The sequence below is a fragment of the Neophocaena asiaeorientalis genome, unplaced genomic scaffold (genome assembly GCF_003031525.2).
Source record: "Neophocaena asiaeorientalis asiaeorientalis breed wild unplaced genomic scaffold, Neophocaena_asiaeorientalis_V1.1 scaffold251, whole genome shotgun sequence".
Lineage (NCBI taxonomy): Eukaryota > Metazoa > Chordata > Mammalia > Artiodactyla > Phocoenidae > Neophocaena > Neophocaena asiaeorientalis.
In genome coordinates this window covers 5,184,976-5,205,077 of record NW_020173377.1, presented here as the reverse complement: position 1 = coordinate 5,205,077, position 20,102 = coordinate 5,184,976, and the positions used below count along the sequence as shown (strand labels likewise).

The following is a 20,102-nucleotide window of genomic DNA, read 5'->3' as shown; positions in this document are numbered from 1 at the left end:
AGGAAGATTTCTCTATCAGAAGATTGATAGGGCCAGACTTGTGTTTTAGAAATGATAATCTGGGACTTCCGTGGTGGTCCAGTGGTTAAGACTTCATGCTTCCAGTGTAGGTGGCATGGGTTCAGTCCCTGCTCGGGAAACTGAAATCCCACATGCTGCATGGCCAAAAAAAAAAGAGAAATGATAATCCATTGACATGATTTCTTATCCTATATGTAATTATCTTTTTAGTGTCTACCTTTCTTACTGGACTGTGAACTCTGTGGGGCCAGGTCTTGCCTGTTTTGCTCACTGTCGTTTACCCATTGCCTGGCACACAGTAGGTGCTCGCTGATATTTCTGGACTGATAAGTGTAGTAGTGTTCAAGTAGTGATAAAGGGTGGACCCTGGATCCTTGAGGTGAGGTACTGTGACAAAGCCTGCCAGTGAGAAGGACCAGGACCTAAGCTTGCCTGGAGCCAACCCCAGGTTCCCGAGGAGAGGGGCTCCCTGGGGGCGCTGCCCACAGACCTCACTCCCTTCTGCGGGAACGCGGTTTTGCTCCTGAGCTTTACGGACACTTTGTCTTTTAACCAAGTGACTTAGTTGTGGGAAGACCTAGTCCCACAGCACTCATTAACTGAGCAACCTTTACTTGCCGCTTGTACTTCTGGGTGCTAACTCACAAGAATACAGGATTTTTAGAAGAGTAAGCCCCTGGGGAGTGCAGTTTTCTGCTGGCATTTGTGATGTTGGGTGGATAATATCACTCCTCAGTTTCTTCAGCTGTGCAGCAATGGTTTTAGGCAAGTGGAATTTCTGATGTTTAAAGAGGAGAATTTTGAGGGGAGAAGCTCTTGCCCTTCTTGTAAATCCTTCCTATAAATGGACTTGTGATAGTTTCTTGAAATGGTAGATGGTTAGGACTCAGCCCATGCTGGAGAAATTGATCGATTGTTTCATTCATTCATTCATTCATTCATTCATCTGTGGGTCAGTCAGTCAGTGAACATCCTATCCTGTTCAAATAAGGGGTTACTCTTTCCTTGCAGGGCCTTTCACTCTCAGATTGTACCAGTGAGTGTCTCTTTTATGAAAATAAAGATCTTCTCTGGCTAGCTCATTTATTCCAGGGTGTTTTGAGAACCTCTTTTGTGCTGGCTCCACTAGACTTCACTGACTTGAAAGGCAGGGCCTTGTCTGGTGCAGCGACACCCCATGTCCGGCCCAGGGCCCTGTACACAGTAGGCTCTCAACCCATGAGCAGCTTTAGTGGCCTGAACTGGCTAGAAAACAGAATGATTTTTAGATGGCAGCCTGAAGGGCTGTATCCAAAATTGAGATTTGCCCTGCGCTGTGTTCTGTTTTCGTGCTCCAGGGATAGACTGCCTCTAGAGCCCGCACCTTAGACTGGTTAGTTTCACTGCTTGTTGTTAGTTGCTCTCTTGATCCACTTATCAGCTTCCATCGTGTCCTTCAGGCGGGAGCTGTTTGGGTCACTGATTTTTTATGAGCTCTTTGTTCACTGCCCCAAGGGCTGTGTGGGCCTGCTCTGCTTCCTCCACCTCCAGAAGTTCAGCTGCTGACCTTGAGAAGCTGGAAACCCAACAAAAGGGAGAGTAGCCTCTCCTGACCTGAGGCTCTAGCCTTTACTCTCAGACTCACCAGTCCTGTGACCTTGAGCAAGGCACTTCACCTCTCCAACGTGTCTTCTTGGAGATTCCATCAGCATTTCCCACAGTCTGCTCCTCAGAACATGGTTTCCTCCAAACATTAATAGGCACTGCAGGGAAAAAAATGGGGCCTATTGCCAAACTTGTTTAGGCACTACTGGCTTAAGCTCAGTCAAATGTAGCCTTTCTCACAGGACCCAGCAGAGCCTGTAAAAGGTCAGTGTGCGTGGAGGGGTCTCTCAAGAGAGGGAAGAGTGTGCAGCCCCCCAATCCTCACATCTGCTGTTGCAGAGATCACACTGGGGACATGCCAAACTGGGAGATCTTGAAGGTTCCTACCAATGCTGCAGTGATGTGCCTGGGACAGAGAGGCATAGTAACCAAAGACACAGGTGTTGGATTTTTAAATGGTTCAGCGTTTTTTGATAGGAACTTTAAAATACTATTGTAAGCGAAAGATGGAAGAGGTCTTCCAATCCCTGTCACAAGCCTGCCGGTGAGTGAGTTGAGAACAAGTGGGAGGGTCAGGTATCTTCATAAAGATTTTTATTCAGGCAGAAACTCTCTCGTGCAAAGAACACTGGGCTGCAAACTGAAAAACCGCTGTGCAGATTCTGCTCTCGCCTCTTCCTGGCTGTGTGACCCTTGGTGTGTCTCTTTTCTTTTCTCTCATATCTCTCATTGGCTAAAAAGAATGGTTGGTTGATTGATGACTTTCCTTTTAATCCTAAAATTTTAGGTATATTGTTTAAAACAACTGTAAGCCCCCTGAGGGCAGATGTGGTCTGTGTCTCTTCACCCGACTCCTCAGGGCGGTGCCTGGGATAGAGTCGTCACTCACTAAACATTTGTTGCATAAATATGAAAACGAAATAGACTCCGTATTACATTCATTGGCGTAACCCCGGAGACAGCTTATTATTAAATGATTGTTAAGGTAATTGAGTGAGTGCACATGATCTTCTTTGAGACACACACGAAGACCCAATGAGGGAGGTGATGTTATTTTACAGATGAGGGACTGACATTTTGGGAGGCAAAGGGCTGGGCTGTGGTCCTGTAGCAGGAATGGAAGAGCCAAGACCCAGACCCAGCCTCCTAAGCCTCAAGTTCTGCTTTGTTGTGGTTTTTTTCCCCACTAAACCAAGTCTTTATCTGTCCTTGGACTGGTCAGAGGCATGAATTAGGACAGTGTCCTGGAAGATCTGCTGTGAAGCCACTGAAAAAGCTCTTCAGTTCTCCAGGGAGCCTGGCTAATCCTCTACATGGCAAATTATAATAATATCTGCCAATTCTGGGCACCTCCTAAGGGGCTTTTTATATACGTTGGCTCCAAATATCACAGCAACTGGGCAGAATACACATTGTTTGCCTCCATTTTGCAGATGAAGAAACAGTTTTAAGGACGTGCCCCAGTGTCACAGGTACTTGTTGGGACATCTGTGTCTTTGATGCTCTCAAGGGAGAAGGCCCCTGGCCTTCTAGCCATCTCCCCTACTTCTCATCTCATTGGGATCCTCATCTTACCTTGTCCCTGCAGGTGGGCACTCCAAGCCCCTCTACAGGATGGGAAGGAGCTGCTGTGGCTGCCCCAGGGGTGGGACGGGGCCTCAGCCAAGGGAATCTGTTGAGGTGCAGAGGGTGGGCGTTCTAGTCTCATTGGGAGCCCGTCATTGTGTTCCTAATTCCAGACAGTCTCCTCATAGTGGGGCCCTAGTGACAGTAGGAACTGCCAGGAGGGTGTTAGGGGAAGTGGTGAAGATCCTGGCCCAGTTGTTGGAAGTTTTCCTAGTCTCAGTTTGCTATCTATGAAGGTGAATAACAGTGGTACTTAGGTCATAAAGTTGGTGCGAAGGTTCAGTGTGCTACGAAGTCCCTCGCTTGTGGTCACCGGGCACCTGGCTAACACCCAGCATGTGGCCTTAGTCTGTTATCAGCCTGTAAATCGTTTTCCCACCAACCGCAGAACCAAGTAGGAGCTGTCAGAACACATGCCCTTTGCTTTTCTGTGGCAATCCTTATAGTGATGACTTTGGGAAATTCGTTCAGCAGTTACTTGAGTACCTACCTATCGTGTGCTCAGCACTCTGTCAGGTATGCTGGGGGATGCAGTCAGACCTGGACCTTTCTTCCAATCTAGAAGGGGAGATGAATGTAATAGGAGACAAGACGTGTTAAGGAAGGGCCTAGCAGGGTCTGGCACGCAGTGTGCACCTGGGAAATGTTTAAAAACACTCAGGAGACTGCCCCGGTGGTCCAGTGTTTGAGACTCTGCACTCCCAATGCAGGGGGGACAGGTTCAATCTCTGGTCGGGGAGCTAAGATCATGCATGCCGCATGGCGCAGCCAAAAAAAAAAAAAAATGAATTAAAAAAAAAAAACCAAAAAAAACACTCAGGAGACTGCCCCGGTGGTCCAGTGTTTGAGACTCTGCACTCCCAATGCAGGGGGCACAGGTTCAATCTCTGGTCGGGGAGCTAAGATCATGCATGCCGCATGGCGCAGCCAAAAAAAAAAAAACCCCACTCATAGTGGAGGACATTCAAATGGGCACTGGACTTGAGGTGGTACCAGGAAACACAGTGCATGCGTCTGGCAGGGGAAGCTCACCCAGCCCCCGCCCTGTGGAGGGATGGTGGCACGTGAAAGGTGGCACCCGTCTTGATGCTGAGCCCTTGCTGGGTGGAGACCATGTGCGTCAATCTCTGTCCTGGGATTCTGATAGAAAATTCCTGCCAGGCAAGAGCGTGGCACATTCCCTGGAGGAAACTCTACCTTTTCAACTCTGAGGGCCAAGAATCAGGCCTGGAGAGCTATGTGAGGCTGGGGGTGTGGGCATGCGAACCCACGAAGGTTGAAGTGCTCACTGGGGCCACAGAGGTAAAGAATTATCAAGATGCATTTATGGAGCGCTGGTTTTGTGTGGGTGTTCTGCTGGGGTGTGGGTGGAGAGAGTCTTGAGACTTTGTTCTTTAGGTGGGAGAAGAGCATGGGAACTTAGGTTAAGGCTTTCCCTGTGATCATTGCTTGGACTTGGGCTGCATGTGGCTTTTGTCCCAACCCTGTGCAGTGTTGTGTGTGCTGTGTGCAGCTCAAGAAGGAACCACTGTCTCCTCTAAGGGTGGGGGTTGATTGAGGGCCTGCTGTATACCAGGCACTGTACTGGGCTCAGGGTTAGATCTGTGACTGGTCATTTTGCCGGTAAGGAAACTGCCCAGGGAGGTGATGCACGTGGAGTTTACCCAGTGAGTTAGTAGCAGAGGTGGAAGTAGAACCTGGATGTCCTGTAGCCGTGAATGATGGCAATTAATTGGGCAGAGTCAACACCCAGCTACCTTTTGGCAGGTTGTCCTCACAGTTAGGACTGAGGATTTTTCTTTATCTGTAAATTTGAACAAGTGAGAAAATTTTTCACTATTTCTCTGATTTCCCTCCTTGCTTTACTTACTGTCCCCTTATCCCCAGTTCACTGTAGTCCTTCCTCATTCCTTTGGCACCTACCATACTGTTAAGATTTTTCCAAGACAACTCATTTTCTCACCTTCCCCCCACCCCATTTTGCTACTGTTTTAGTTTTGGTGGTTTGTGGGGTTTTGCCAAGTTTTAGTTTTCCACATTGTTGTAATCGTAGTAGCTTTATGATAGTCCTTCACACTTCTTGTGTCAGTCATTTTTTCGTTACGTGGTCTTCATATGCATTCTTTTTAAAGGGCTGTATAATATCTCATTTATTTAAAAAATATTTATTGAGTGGCAGCTGTGTGCCTGGCCGTGTAGTACAAATGAATGGGCAGGAACTTGACGCAGCCCCTGTCTGCCTGGAGGTTCTAATTAGTAGGAAAGTCAGCCGTTAACCTCACAATCACTTGGACAGACTGTTCCATTATGTTACAGTGATGGAGTTGTGGGTAAGTTTTAATAACCTGCTCTCCACTTCCCAAAGCAAATAAAGGGGAATTTCACCTCTCCAGTGACATCTGGGAACGCTTCCCTGGGGGAAGGATGAGCATTCCAGGCAGAGGGCACACTTTTCCTGTTGTGGAAAGTGAAAAAAGAAAAAAAAAGTATTATAAAACTACTGGTCATGCAAAAGGGATATTGTGCTTATGGATAGTAGGCATATTTTAGGTTCTGAAACAAAGTTCAAATCACTTGTTAAAGACCTAATAACTCCTTTCTTTGTGTTCTTTATCTTATTATTATAATGTTATCAAAGGAACTAAGTTTTACCTTGTATTTTTCTTTTTTAAAAAATATTTTATATTTACTGACCATTTTCAGCATTTATTTCTTTTCTTTGGCCGCAAGGCATGGCATGTGGGATCTTAGGTCCCCAACCAGGGATCGAACTCGTGCCCCCTGCTCTGGAAGCGCGGAGTCCTAACCACTGGACAGCCAGGGAATTCCCCTACCTTGTATTAATATTTTTCTACCCAAATGTATATTTGGAAAATTTGTAACTCTACAGAAAAGTTAACAGATTTTTTTCCTTCACCTAGATTTTATTTGAACACTTTGCCTCACTACTCTGTGTGTGTCTCTGTGTATGTGTGTGTGTGTATACATATATATACTTTCTTTTCCTGAACCATTTGGAAACCCATTGCAGACATCCTGACACTTTACCTCTAAATACCTTGGCCTGTAACTCCTAAAAATAGGTACAGTCACGTTCATATTCACCTGTTACCCACTTCTGCAAACAAACAATAATTTTGTAATGTCTTTTTTTAGTAGTGTCAATTATTCTCTTTATTACACATATATGTAAGTTTATTCCAGTGGTAGGGCTTAGTACATGATTCTAAAATAAGCAAGTGAAAATTTTCCCAGTGGCGCGGGGGCAAGTCACACAATAGCTTTAAAAATTCTATCATGAGGTTACATTAACATTATTATTGCAAACAAGAAAATAAATCCTGTTTGAAATACTAACTTGAAAACTAAGGAAGCATATAAATTCCAGTAAGCGAAATCTATTCATGGTTGTTTACAAATAGCAACAGATCCAAAGGCCAAAAATACTTCACAAATGCATCTAATGAAGTTAGCAGAAACTCAAGACAGATTACCTGTTTCCCATCTTTTGTTCATGTGGTTTTTGTCCTCTATGCAAATGCGAGTATAGGATGTCCTTATCCTTTCAGTGGAAAGGGTAGTGCTGTCCATCACGAGGTACAAATAACCCTACCTAGGCAACCTTTCACCTCCAGGCGAGCCTGAACACCTTGGCACTCCCTTGGCACCATGTCTTAAAGAGACATTGGCTCTTAGCAGCTAGACTTGAGAAAGTTTTTTAACTTGGTATACTTTCTTCAAGGAGGTTCGTATTCAGAAGCCTTGTACACAGAACCATTTTAGGATTGAGGGAAGAGGTGGGAGAAGATTTAGGGAACACAAGTCAGATGTCAGTATTACCATTCTCTTGTCCTTCCAAGGCATCTCTTTTTTCCTTTATCTGTGTTCAGTATTAATTTTACTTCCTTGATTCCTCTAGTCCCCATTTATTTAGTATAGACCTATAATATCTTTTAATATCCAGTCCATATTCAACTTTCCTTAGTTGTTCCAAACCACTTTTTGTTTTTTGGCTGCGTTGGGTCTTTGTTGCTGCACACAGGCTTTGTCTAGTTGTGGTGAGCGGGGGCTACTCTTCATTGCGGTGCGTGGGCTTCTCATTTTGGTGGCTTCTCTTGTTGCGGAACACGGGCTCTAGGCACGTGAGCTTCAGTAGTTGCAGCACATGGGCTCAATAGTTGCGGCAGGCAGGCCCTAGAGCGCAGGCTCAGTAGTTGTGGCGCACAGGCTTAGTTGCTCCATGGCATGTGGGATCTTCTCGGACCAGGGATCAAACCCGTGTCCCCTGCATTGGCAGGTGGATTCTTAACCACTGCGCCCCCAGGGAAGTCCTCCAAAACACCTTTTACAGCTCTTTCCATTTCTCCCTCCTTCCTGCCCCACATCCAGGGAGCGTTCCTGGCTGAAGCGTTGCATTTGGTTCGTATGTCCCTTTAGTCCCCTTCGATCCAAAACAGGGCCTTCTCTTGTATTTATCCTCCACAACATTGGCACTTTTAAAAGTAAGATCCATGTTCTGGATTTGTCTGAGTGTCTCCTTGTGGTGCCGTCTACTGTATTCCTTCATCCCTTCCCTTCCATGAATGTCAAGTGAAGCACAGTGGCTGGAGTAGGTCCAGGAACAACATGTGCAGTGACAGGGTCTCATTGGTGACATTGTTACTCCCCAAGGTCAGGATGACCCATGGCTGGTGGTGCTGGGTTGACACTTGGTTAAGACCACAGCTTGCATTGTGTTTTGGTTTAGATCTGATAGAGATAATAATAATTATATTGACCATAATTCTAACAATTACCTTTCTAATAAAAAAACTCTCTCACTCTAGACATAGGATAAGAATCTAAAAAATAATGAATGTATAACTGAATCACTTTGCTGTATACCTGAAACTAACACAACATTGTAAATCAACTATACTCCAATAAAAGTAAAATATTAAAAAAAGCAGTTGCAGATTATTCCATTATACTATTTTATAACTTATTTTACTTTAAAAAAATCTATTGTTAGTGTTTAATTGCTTATATTTTTATATTATAAACAACACTGACAAATATTGTTACATAAACTAATTTGCACATTAAAAAATAAACACAGGACAGGTTTTTTGCTTTTTAATTACAAAAACAGTCATATATAAGTACAGCTCCTTTTGTTTATTTGTTTAAAACTTTCAAATAAGATTGAATCTGCTTGATATGGACCTTATAGGTATGGTAACTAAGGGAGAGATTTCAGAGAAAGGCTCTGCACTTTAAAAAAAATATCTCTCCCTCTTTTTTTTTTTTATTTGAAGTATTGTTGATTTACAATATTGTGTTAGTTTCAGGTGTACAGCAAAATGATTCAGATATGTAGTTTTCAGGTTATATTCTCTTTTTTTTTTCACACACACACTGTATTTTATATTTAGAAGAGATAAATAGACTGACAGCAAGCATTGTAAATGGATGACCACAACAAAAGCAGCAATGATTGCAGTTACCAAACACGAAACACACTCATACGATGTCATAATATTGACATTCAGTCCAGTAATCCTCCACTGTAGCAGCTCCTTTACTTTGCAGTGAAAATTGATTTGTATATTTTTTGCCTCTGAGTCCTTATGGGATTTTTTTTTTATTCAAACAGAAAGTCACAAAAATTATAATCATCCTCATCAGTTCACTCAGTCCCATGTAATTAATTTCTTTTTTATCTTGATCTTTTGTTAGCACTTTTATAAATTCATCAGTTTTCCATTAGAGTTATGAAAAAGGTTATTTTCCATTATAGGTTTTTACAAGATATTGAATATAGTTCCCTGTGTTATACAGTAAATCTTTGTTACTTATGTATTTAATTGTATAGTTGTTTGTATCTGTTAATCCCATACCTCTAATTTGTCCCTCCTCACCCCCTCCCTTTCCCTTTTGTTAACCATAAGTTTGTTTTCTAGGTCCGTGAGTCTGTTTCTCTTTGGTATATAGATTCATTTGTATTATTTATTATTTTATTTTATTATTATCTTTTTTTCTTGGCCACGCCACACGGCTTGTGGGATCTTAGTTCCCTGACCAGGGATCAAACCCCGGGCCCTCAGCAGTGAAAGTGTGGAGTCCTAACCACTGGACTGCCAGGGAATTCCCCATTTGTATTATTTTTTTAGATTCCATATATAAGTGATATCATATGATATTTGTCTTTCTCTGTCTGACTCACTTCACTTAATATGATAATCTCTAGGTCCATCCATGTTGCTGCAAATGGCAATATTTTATTCTTTCTTATGGCTGAGTAATAGTCCACTGTACATACATAATACATCCTCTTAAACCAGTCGTCTGTTCATGGACACTTAGGTTGCTTCCATGTCTTGGCTGTTGTAAATAGTGCTGCTGTGAACATTGGGGTGCATGTATCTTTTCAAATTAGTTTTCATCTTTTCTGGATATATGCCTGGGAGTGGGATTGCTGGATCATATGGTAGCTCTTTTTTTAGGTTTTTAAGGAACCTTCATACTGTTTTCCACAGTGGCCACACCAATTTACATTCCCACCAACAGTGTAGTAGGGTTCCCTTTTCTCCACACCCTCTCCAGCATTTATTATTTGTACACTTTTCGATAATAGCCATTCTGACTGGTGTGAGGTGATACCTCATTGTGGTTTTGATTTTCATTTCTCTAATAATTAGGAATGTTGAGAATTTTTTTTCTTGTTCCTGTTGGCCATCTGTATATCTTCTTTGGAGAAATGTCTATTCAGTCTTCTGACTATTTTTTGATTGGGTTGTTTGTCTTTTTTATATTGAGTTGTATGAGCCGTTTGTATATTTTGGAGATTAACTCCTTGTTGGTCAGATCATTTGCAAATATTATTCCATAGGTTGTCTTTTTCTTTTGTCAATAGTTTCCTTTGCTGTGCAAAAGCTTTTAAGTTTGATTAGGCCCCATTTGTTTGTTTTTGCTTTTATTTCTTTTGCCTTGGGAGATTGATCTAAGAAAACATTGCTACAGTTTATGTCTGAGAAGGTTTTGCGTAACTATGTTCTCTTCTAGGAGTTTCACAGTGTCAAGTCTTATGCTTAAGTCTTTAAACAATTTTGAATTTATTTTTGTGTATGGTGTGAGAGTGTATTCTAACTTCACTGATTTACATGCAGCTGTCCAGCTTTCCCAACACCACTTGCTGAAGAGACTGTCTTTTCTCCATTGTATATTCTTACCTCCTTTGTTGTAGATTAATTGACCGTAGGTGTGTGGGTTTATTTCTGGGCTCTCTATTCTGTTCCATTGATCCATATGTCTGTTTTTGTATCAGTACCACACTGTTTTGATTACTGTAGCTTTGTAGTATTATCTGAAGTCTGGGAGGGTTATGCTTCCAGTTTTGTTCTTTTTCCTCAGGATTGCTTTGGCAATTCTGGGTCTTTTGTGGCTCCGTATAAATTTTGGTATTATTTGTTCTAGTTCTGTGGGAAAAAGTCATTGGTATTTTGATAGGGATCACATTAAATCTGTAAATTGCTTTGGGTAGTATGGCCATTTTAGCACTACTAATTCTTCCAATCCAAGAGTATGTCTCCCTCTTTTTTAATAGGCCCAGGTCAAGTTTTGGTAGAGTGTGGCTGATGTAGCTGGCTCCAATACTTATTTTATAACATTCAGGCAGAAAGCAAGACCTCCTCAAGGTTAAAATGTCATGGTGGGAGGGGAGTTTTGGAGAGTAACAGATTCCGCAAGTTTTGTGTGTGTGTATGTGTGTGTATGTGTGCACGCCAGTGTGAATACATCCATATGTGTACTGTTGTCTCAAGGGAGTATGAATGGCGAGTCAAGGTGCTGGAAGTGGTATCAGATGTGACACAGAGAGATGAACCCTGTGCCAGTTTGGAGAAGGCATGAAGGTGTAAAGAAGCCATCATTTAAATTAAAGTCAAGGAAATCTACCTCGAGCCCCTCCTTGGTACCAGGCATTGTGCCAAGTGCTGTGAATGGTACAAGCTGCCTCTTGTAGCCCTTATAGTCCAGAAGGAACAGACTTAAACACACCATTTCAAGGGTTGTTAAGTTTGGGGTGGACCCAACATTTCCCAGGGGAGGTAACAGTCAGAAAATGGAAGCTTACATGAGGGGTAGTCAGGTAAAGAGTGATCCATGTGGAAGGAACAGCGTGTGCGAAGGCCCTGAGGCCAGAAAGAATGTGGCATGCTGTAAGAAGAGGCAGCTGCTCAGTGTGACTGGATGGTGGAATATGACAGAAGCCTGGTTGGCGTCTGGGCTGGGAAGACTGGATCCTGGGAGCCTTAGTAATAAAGAGCTTCAATTGTCCTAAGGCCCCAGGAGGCCACTGAAGCATTTTAAGTAGAGGAATGACATGATCAAATTTATATTTTGAGAAAAGACCTCTGGCTGGAGTGGGAAAAAAATTTGGATGGAGGCTAAACTTGGGGCTGAGAGACCAGCTAGGGGTATTGTAGCCATCTAGGAGAGAGGTGATGAAGGGAATAAATACCTGTTGAGAATGAGTGGGAAGGAAGATAGCTTGGATATCAATGAGAAGGTAAAAATAAATTAAAAATATTCTGACAGTAGTGTTGGGATTGGATCTGAGGACTGAAAGAATCCATCTTTCCATCCATCCATCTATGCATAAAACCAACATTTTTTATTGAACCTCTTCTGTGTGTCTGGGAAGGGGATGTTAGGGGTGGGGGATATAGCAGTGAGTGAAGCAGACATGGTGATCCCTGCCCTGATGGAGTTTACCTTCTGGAGAGAGACAGACTATAAACAGACAAATGTATGAAGCAATGTTAGCTGATGATGTGTGCTATGAAGAAAAATAAAGTTGAATAAAGGGATAGACAGTGAGATGTGGAATTTTAGACAGGGAAACTGGGAGGGATTTTTTTAAGAGTGTACCATTTTAGCACAGACCTGAATGTTGAGAGAGCAAGCCTTGCAGCCTTCTTAGGGAAACTCTTGACAGGCAGAAGGGACAGCACATGCAACGGCTCAGGGGCAGGATAGGGGCTTAGCCTGTGTGAGGAACAGCATGCAGGTCAGTACAAGTAAACATGTGTGTTGATTGGTCTGGTCAGCCCTGTTACTAAGGGGTCACATCTTGAAGAATGGGTCTCCTTTCTCTGTGCTGGCAAAGGGAGGGACCTACTGGGCTTGCCTAGGTGACTGGGGAGTGGGCAGTCTCAGGAGATGGGTTCCCAGTCACCAGAGATTGTCGAGCCAAGGCAAGATAAGCATCTTTTTGACAAGGTCTGTGTTTGGTTAGAGCTGTGCTGTGTGTTTCAAGCATTCCACCAAAATCCACACAGGCAGAAAAGAAGGAATATGACAGTGCAGAAGAAGGAATCTGTGTTAGAATAATCATTTATGTTGTCCAGATCACCATCATATTTTCATGTCTTCTTTTTTTTCGGATATAGGAAAACGATTGATTAATAACATCTTTTATTAATGTTGACTAATATGAAATTTTCCTGCTGGTTCTAATAGTTTTTCAGATCTTATTTTATTTATTGTTGTTTGTTGTTGTTATTGGGAGGAATTTTTCAGACATGTAATCACATTATCTGCAACTTAATAAAATTTTGCTTCCTCTTCCTTTCAAATTGGTAATTTTTTTGTTTGTCTAATTAGATTAGCAAATGCTTCCTGAATAATGTTAAACTGTGGTGAAATCTCAGGTCATTCTTAACCTTATACTGACTTCAGTGGTAGTGCTCTAACCCTTCCCCCAAAACATAATGCTGGCTTTCTGTTTGACCTGTGGATCTCTTAAGAAAATTTCCCTCTATTCCTATTTTGTTAAGAGGTTTTTTTTAAAAGTCAGGAATAAATGTTGAAATTTAACAAGATTGGCATTTAAGAAGACATGTGTTTTTTTCTTTTGACTCTGTTAATGAGATGAATTATATTGATTGATTTCCTAAAATTGACCAATCTTTGCATTCCTAGTGTGAACCATGTGGTTGTGATCTCTGTTTGTTTTAATTAAAAAGCATTTTAAGTTACTTACCATCATTTAAAATAATGCTTCATGAAGATGCAGTTGGTTTATCTTGTGGCTTAGAGTAATGCTGTCAGGATAGCTTTACTTCAGTTTGAGAAGTTGGAGCTAGAGTGATGAACAAATCATTCATTGGCCAGCATAACACTGTTGAATGCTTGATGTGTGCAAAACACTGCTGGATGGCCTCCAGTGCCTTCTTGTAACTTGGAGATCTTGTGATTCTTTGCAGTGGTTCCATTAGTCAGGATTTGTTGTTATTGCAAGTGACAGAAACACAATTCAGTCTGGAATAAGCAGCATAGGGAATGTAATGGCTCACATAAGTGGAAGGCCCAAGAGTAGATAGCTTCAGGCATGGCTGGACCCAGGGGCTCAGTGTTATTAGGTCTTGATCTCATTCTTTTCTTCTCTTGGCTTTGTTTTTTTCTATATTGGCCTCATTCCCAGGAAGGCTTCCTCCACATGGTACCTCCCAGAAGCTCCAGGCTGACATTCTTCCACAGCTGTGGAGCGAAAGTTTATCATTGCCACTTGTTCTAGCAGGACTTCCCAAACAGACTAATATTTGTTCAGCTTGTCCATGCTCTCTTCTGGAACGTGAGGGTGGGGAGATAGGGTCAGCCTCACCTGGACCCATGGACTGAGAGTGGGGAGGGGTGGTCCCCCAATGGGAAGGCCAAGTGCTGTTACCCATGGGCGGGGAATCAGATGCCGGGTAGCAGAAACACCTAATGTTCATGGCATCTGAGCCAGTGATGCCCTTTCTTCTGTGGACCTCACTATCCATTATTTTTTTTTTTTTTTTGTTGTACGGGGGCCTCTCACTGTTGTGGCCTCTCTTGTTGCGGAGCACAGGCTCCGGACGCACAGGCTCAGCGGCCATGGCTCACGGGCCCAGCTGCTCCGCGGCATGTGGGATCTTTCCAGACCGGGGCACGAACCCGTGTCCCCTGCACCGGCAGGCGGACTCTCAACCACTGTGCCACCAGGGAAGCCCCTCACTATCCTTTTTCACAGTTGAGAAGGGAGGCTGCCAGGCGCCAGGATTTCTCACCTGACCTGAGGGCCCACCAAGTCAGTCTCTGAATCATGATTCTAAGTTCCTACCTGAAGTTCTAGGCCTTACTTGCTGCACTGAATTATGCATAGAAATAGGAGTGGAGAGTCAAAGCGTTAGCTGGGCACCTTGCAATTTGGTTGTTAAATAAAGGATTTCCCTGGACTCACCCTCACCTCCAACGTGCTAGCCTAACATGATGGTCATCTTGGTGATTCTGTATTGTCCCCTTTTCATAATGCACTTAGGAGGTATACACTTTTAAAGGGGTATCTTTAATAGGATGTGAAATATTTTATGTGGAACATTTACAGTAGCAAAGTTTTAATTTGGCAAAATCTTGCCTGGTCTGATTTGTCATCTTATAACCTTTATTGAGTTATAAATATATATGGTGTGTGTGCCAACTTATGGGCAAAGCTCAGTGAGTTTCTACATATGTTTATACGGATTGAGGTATAGCACTTGTTCAAACTCCTCACTGTTCCCACCCCAGCTTCTTCCTGGCCCCCACATCCTTCCCTCCTTTCCCCTCCTCCCCAGAAGAACTGTGGCTTCCTCGCCATTGCCTGGCCTCAGGCTGCACCTGAGAACTCTCTCCTCGGTGCACATACCTGAGTCCAGGGACAAAGTTAGAAACCTGCTCCTGGAGATTTGTGCTGGGACCAGGGAAGTTAACATCCATGGAGGGGAAACAGCTGCCTGTAGAGCTCTCCTTGCCACAAATGACCACGTGCCCATTGTCTAATCCTGGTGCTGGCAGGGCCCCTTGCTGTCCTGCTCTTCCTTCATAGAGGAGGAAACTGAGGCCCCGAGAAAGAAGGGATTTGCCGAAGGTCATGGGTTGTGCAAATTGGAGGTCAGGTGGATGGTCCGTGGCTCTAGTCCAGCCGCCCATTGCCATCCCTCCCATTCAGTGAATCCAGGTGGCTTAATTGTTGAAGTTTGTCTTGATTGTTTTTCTGGAAAATCTTGAAACTCTGTGAGGGATGGCATATGTAGTAGAAAGAATATAGGCACTGGAGTCTGACATTTTTGGATTCAAATTCCTGCTCTGTGTTATGACTCTGCCAAGGATGTAACCTCCCTGAACCTCAGTGTCTTTATCTGTAAATGGGATAATATTAATACCAACCTCACAGGGTGGTTGTAAGGATGAAATGAGAAATGTAACTCATGCTCAGCACACGGTCTGGCACAGGCTGTTTTTATATCTGAAAAGCCAGGTTATAGCATTTTGGGGAGGAGGGTGAGAAGTGACGTAAAAGTGAGCTGAAAAAGTCACAACCTCAAAAAAAAAAAAAAATCACAACCTCCTCGCAAACGTGAACACTTTAGCATAACTTTAATTTTACAATTCTAAATTAGTTTAGTAATTAATGATAGCATGGTATTTAAGAACACAAGCTCTGGAGATGGACTGCCTTGGTTCACATCCTGACTGTGCCACTGTGTAACTTTGGGTAGATTATTTAACCTCTCTGTGCTGGAGTTTCCTTGAATGTAAAATGAGGCTAATAATAGGCCCTACCTTCTAGGGTAGTTTGTTCATTATTTATTTATTGGGCTGTGTTGCATCTTTGTTGCTGCACGTGGGCTTTCTCTAGTTGTGGTGAGCGAGGGCTACTCTTCATTGCGGTGCGTGGGCTTCTCATTGCGGTAGCTTCTCTTGTTGCAGAGCACGGGCTCTAGGCATGCGGGCTTCGGTAGTTGCAGCACACGGGCTTCAGTAGTTGTGGTTCGTGGGCTCAGTAGTTGTGGCGCATGGGCTTTGTTGCTCCGCAGCATGTGGGATCTTCCTGGACCAGGGCTTGAACCTGTGTCCCCAGCATTGGCAGGCAGATTCTTAACCACTGCGCCACCAGGGAAGTCTCCTCGGGTAGTTCTTAGGATTAAGTGAGGTAATGTGTATAACACACTTCCTTAGCCCAGTGCCTTAGCTGATGTATAATAAATGTGGCTTATTATTGCCAACAAATTGACCTATATTTCTCTATGCCTTTTAAACATCTTGATGGAAGTTTGCCTTGATTTTTCAGTCTGTACTCTCTTCATACTGGTGCTTCATTGAAAGTTGTCTCCCATGCCTGTTTCCCTCACATTTATGTTGGTGACTGAATTTGGGAAGAGAAGACTGACCACTTGGGCAGCAGCATCCTCCAGAAGCTGCAGGAAGAGGTCGGCTCTTTGGGAAGTGTGAATGGGCCACTCTCCTGGACTGAGTGTTTTGTCTGCTGGGGACAATGGGTGGCTTTCACGGGTGACTCATCCTGCGGCAGCGGTGACCACAGCATGGGAAAAGCGGAATGGATTTCAAGTCCATGTGTGCCAAGACGGTGCCTCGGTCACTGCACAACGGCAGCTGGGGGACGGGGAGGGTTGATTTCTCCGAAGACCAAGGAGTCAGTTCAACCAGCAGTGGGTCAAATTGAGCAACTGAAAGGATGTAAGAAAATAAGAGGTAATATCTTGGCGGGCTTGGCCTTTTTATTTTGAAAAATGCTCCTTTCGGCTCCGAATTGGTCCCTTGAGCTGCAAGGAGCAGTGCCAGTTAACCCACATTTAATTAGAAACTGGTTTAGTGGACATTCTGTTTCTCCCCAGAGCATGTCCTGCATGTTGGACCCCTTCCAGGGGCTGGTACAGTAATGGCCATTTACACAGCTCTGGCTGTCTGGACGATGGAATCAGCTGGGTGAATGTACATCCCTCTTCTCCCACCTCCGCCAACACTCTCCTAATTGATTTTGCCAGCTCCGCGTAGAATGTGGACTTTCCCCTTTATTTTCCTAAGGATCCATCTCCTCTGCTTATCTTTGCCTACCTCTGCTGTTTGGGAAACACTTCAGCTCACGGTTAGATTTTTCAGTGGAAAAAACTTCAGTGCAAGTTTTTCCTCTCCTGAGTGAAATGATGTGCATTTCCTTTTGTCTGGTGACTTTCCTCTGTGTGTGTGTGTGTGTGTGTGTGCGTGCGTGCGTGTGTGTGCGTGTGTGTGTGTGTGTAAGCTTCCCTCCCTCCCTCCCCCAGGCCTCGCTGTGTCTTGTTTCCGGGGCTGGGACCTGGCAGACAGCGATACAGAGACTCTCTTGTCCGCCTGGTTCCCACCAGCTGATGAGCAAGGTCATTTTCAAACTCCTGACACCTGCTTATCAAAACTGCCAGCTGCGCTCCACAAAGATGCCCTTCCCCCACACCAGGGAGAGGGGCGGTAAGAATAGACCAGGGAGGAACCAAGAGCCAGGGAATGAAGGACACTATCCACCTGATGTTTAAGGCGTGGGTGGGCATTTTGTTGGACTCCGGAGGCCCCTGATTGATGTAAATGCCCCACCATAACGGTTGTGCTATGCATTGGAGAGTTCTTTTAAATAGACAGTGCAATGTTTGCATGCACACTATGTGATTTAATCTCCCCCTGCTTTTTTTTTTCTTGCAAGCAACATTACTTTTTAGAAAGCAATTTTAGATTATCTGCCTGCCTCTTATTATTTGAAAGTGCTCTGATTACAGAGCCTCTGTAATCTGAGAGTACAGATTACATGTATCATAAAAATACATGAATTAGATTGGATGGTGGGATTTCAGTGGAGCTGAGAAATGACTGAAGGACAGTGTGTGTGTGAGCAGGTGTTCCTCTTTCTGTGAATGTGGGTCCCCTCAGGGTCCTCCACAGGGATGGTCTGCTCTGTGAGCTTCCTGGTGGATCCTGTATATATCTTTATTTCATCTTTATTTTTTATAAATTTATTTATTTATGGCTGCATTGGGTCTTCGTTGCCGTGCACAGGCTTTCTTTACTTGCAGTGAGTGGTGGCTTTTCTTGTTGCGGAGCATGGGTCCTAGGCATGTGGGTTTGAATATTTGTGGCATGCGGACTTCAGTAGTTGTGGCACACAGGCTCAGTAGTTGTGGCTCGTGGGCTCTGGAGTGTGGGCTCAGTAGTTGTGGCGCATGGGCTTAGTTGCTCTGCAGCATGTGGGATCTTCCTGGACCAGGGCTCGAACCCGTGTCCCCTGCATTGGCAGGTGGATTCTTAACCACTGCGCCACTAGGGAAGTCCCTAGAGTTTTCATCTTTTCCAGATATACGCACAGGAGTGGGATTGCTGGATCATATGGTAACTCTAGTTTTCTAAGGAACCTTCATACTGTTCTCCATAGTGGCTGGACCAATTTACATTCCCACCAACAGAGTAGGAGGGTTTGCTTTTCTCCACACCCTCTCCAGCATTTATTATTTGCAGACTTTTTTAAAAAAACACTTTTTATTTTATATTGGAGTATAGCCAATTAACAATGTCGTGATAGTTTCAGGTGCACAGCAAAGTGACTCAGCCATAATATACATGTATCCTTTCTCCCTCAGACTCCCCTCCCATCCAGGCTGCCACATAACATTGAGCAGAATTCTCTGTGCTATACAGTAGGTCCTTGTTGGTTATCCATTTTAAATATAGCAGTGTGTACATGTTGATCCTAAACTCCCTAACTATCCCTTCCTCCCACCCTTCCCCACGCCCCCAGTAATAAGTTCGTTCTCTAAGTCTGTGAGTCTGTTTCTGTTTTGTAAATAAGTTCATTTGTATCATTTCTTTTCAGATTTGCGTATAAGGGATATCATATGATATTTCTCTTTCTCTGTCTGACTTACTTCACTCAGTATGACAAACTCTTGGTCCATCCATGTTGCTGCAGATGGCATTATTTCATTCTTTTTAATGGCTGAGTAATATTCCATTGTATGTACATACCACATCTTTCTCCATTTTTCTGTCGATGGGCATTTAGGTTGCTTCCATGAGGGAGTCCTCATCCTCAGTGGGTACCATGCAGGACCCAGGACCAGTCTGTACTGACCCTTCTGCAGCATCACCCCTCCCACCTAACCAGATACCACTGCTTCTTTTTCCCCTCAGTCAAGTCAGAGGCTCTGCAAGCATTGGGAGAGATGATGATGGAGCGAGACCCGTGATTGACAAAGCGCTTTCAAAACCTCGTCCCCAGTAGAGCCCAGTCAGGGTTTGGGAGTGATTATCCTCTAGTACAGGTGAAGAGACCAAAGTCCGCAGTCATATGGTAGAGAAATAAATGACAGTGTTGGGGCACCTGCCGCCTTTGCTTTGGTTTAGATCTGGGTTTCTCAACCTCGGCACTACTGATATTTTGCGCAGGGTCATTCTTTGTTCGTGAGGGTTGTTCTGTGCATGGTGAGATGTTCAGCATCGTCTCTCACCTCTACCAACTAGATGCCAGCAGCATTTCCCCCTCCAAGTTGTGACAACCAAAAGTGTCTCTACACATTGCCAGATGTCCTCTGCGGGGCAAAAGAGGAGACATACATTTGCCTGCAGGTAGAATGGCGTTGAGAGCAACTCAGTATTAAACTTGAAATACTGCCATCAATGAGTCTGAATGAGGAATCTCCAGGGAGTTCCCTGTTAGAGCAGAAAACCGTGAGATTCTTGTTTGAGATCATGTGCTCAGAGCCAGCATGTTCACATCAGTTTCCAGGTGATTGAACTTTACAGCCTATTCCTAAAATGTTTTTGTTTTCATCAACTGTGCTAGTAAGTGTTTCTTCATTAGACTGCATGCCTCCCTGCTTTATGAAATGGGATACCCATCGCAGTTGCACCTTCCTCCCTGGCTTTCCATGTTGCCGGCTTGCAGCTTCATCACGGCGCTTTGCACGCAGCAGTGTGCCTATAACCAGGGAGCAAGATGGAGACCTTTTCCCTTTATCTTAAGGGGTGCTAAATCCTGCTTTGAAATTTCCTTTTGGTCTCCTTTCTGG

At 43.9% G+C, this 20,102-nt stretch overlaps 1 protein-coding gene across 2 annotated transcripts in view; it reads left to right on the top strand.

Moving 5' to 3' along the window:
- ARHGEF3 (Rho guanine nucleotide exchange factor 3) overlaps nt 1–20,102 on the top strand; it is a 311,369-nt gene that overhangs the window by 36,593 nt on the left and 254,674 nt on the right. The gene's annotated exons all lie outside the window — the stretch shown is intronic.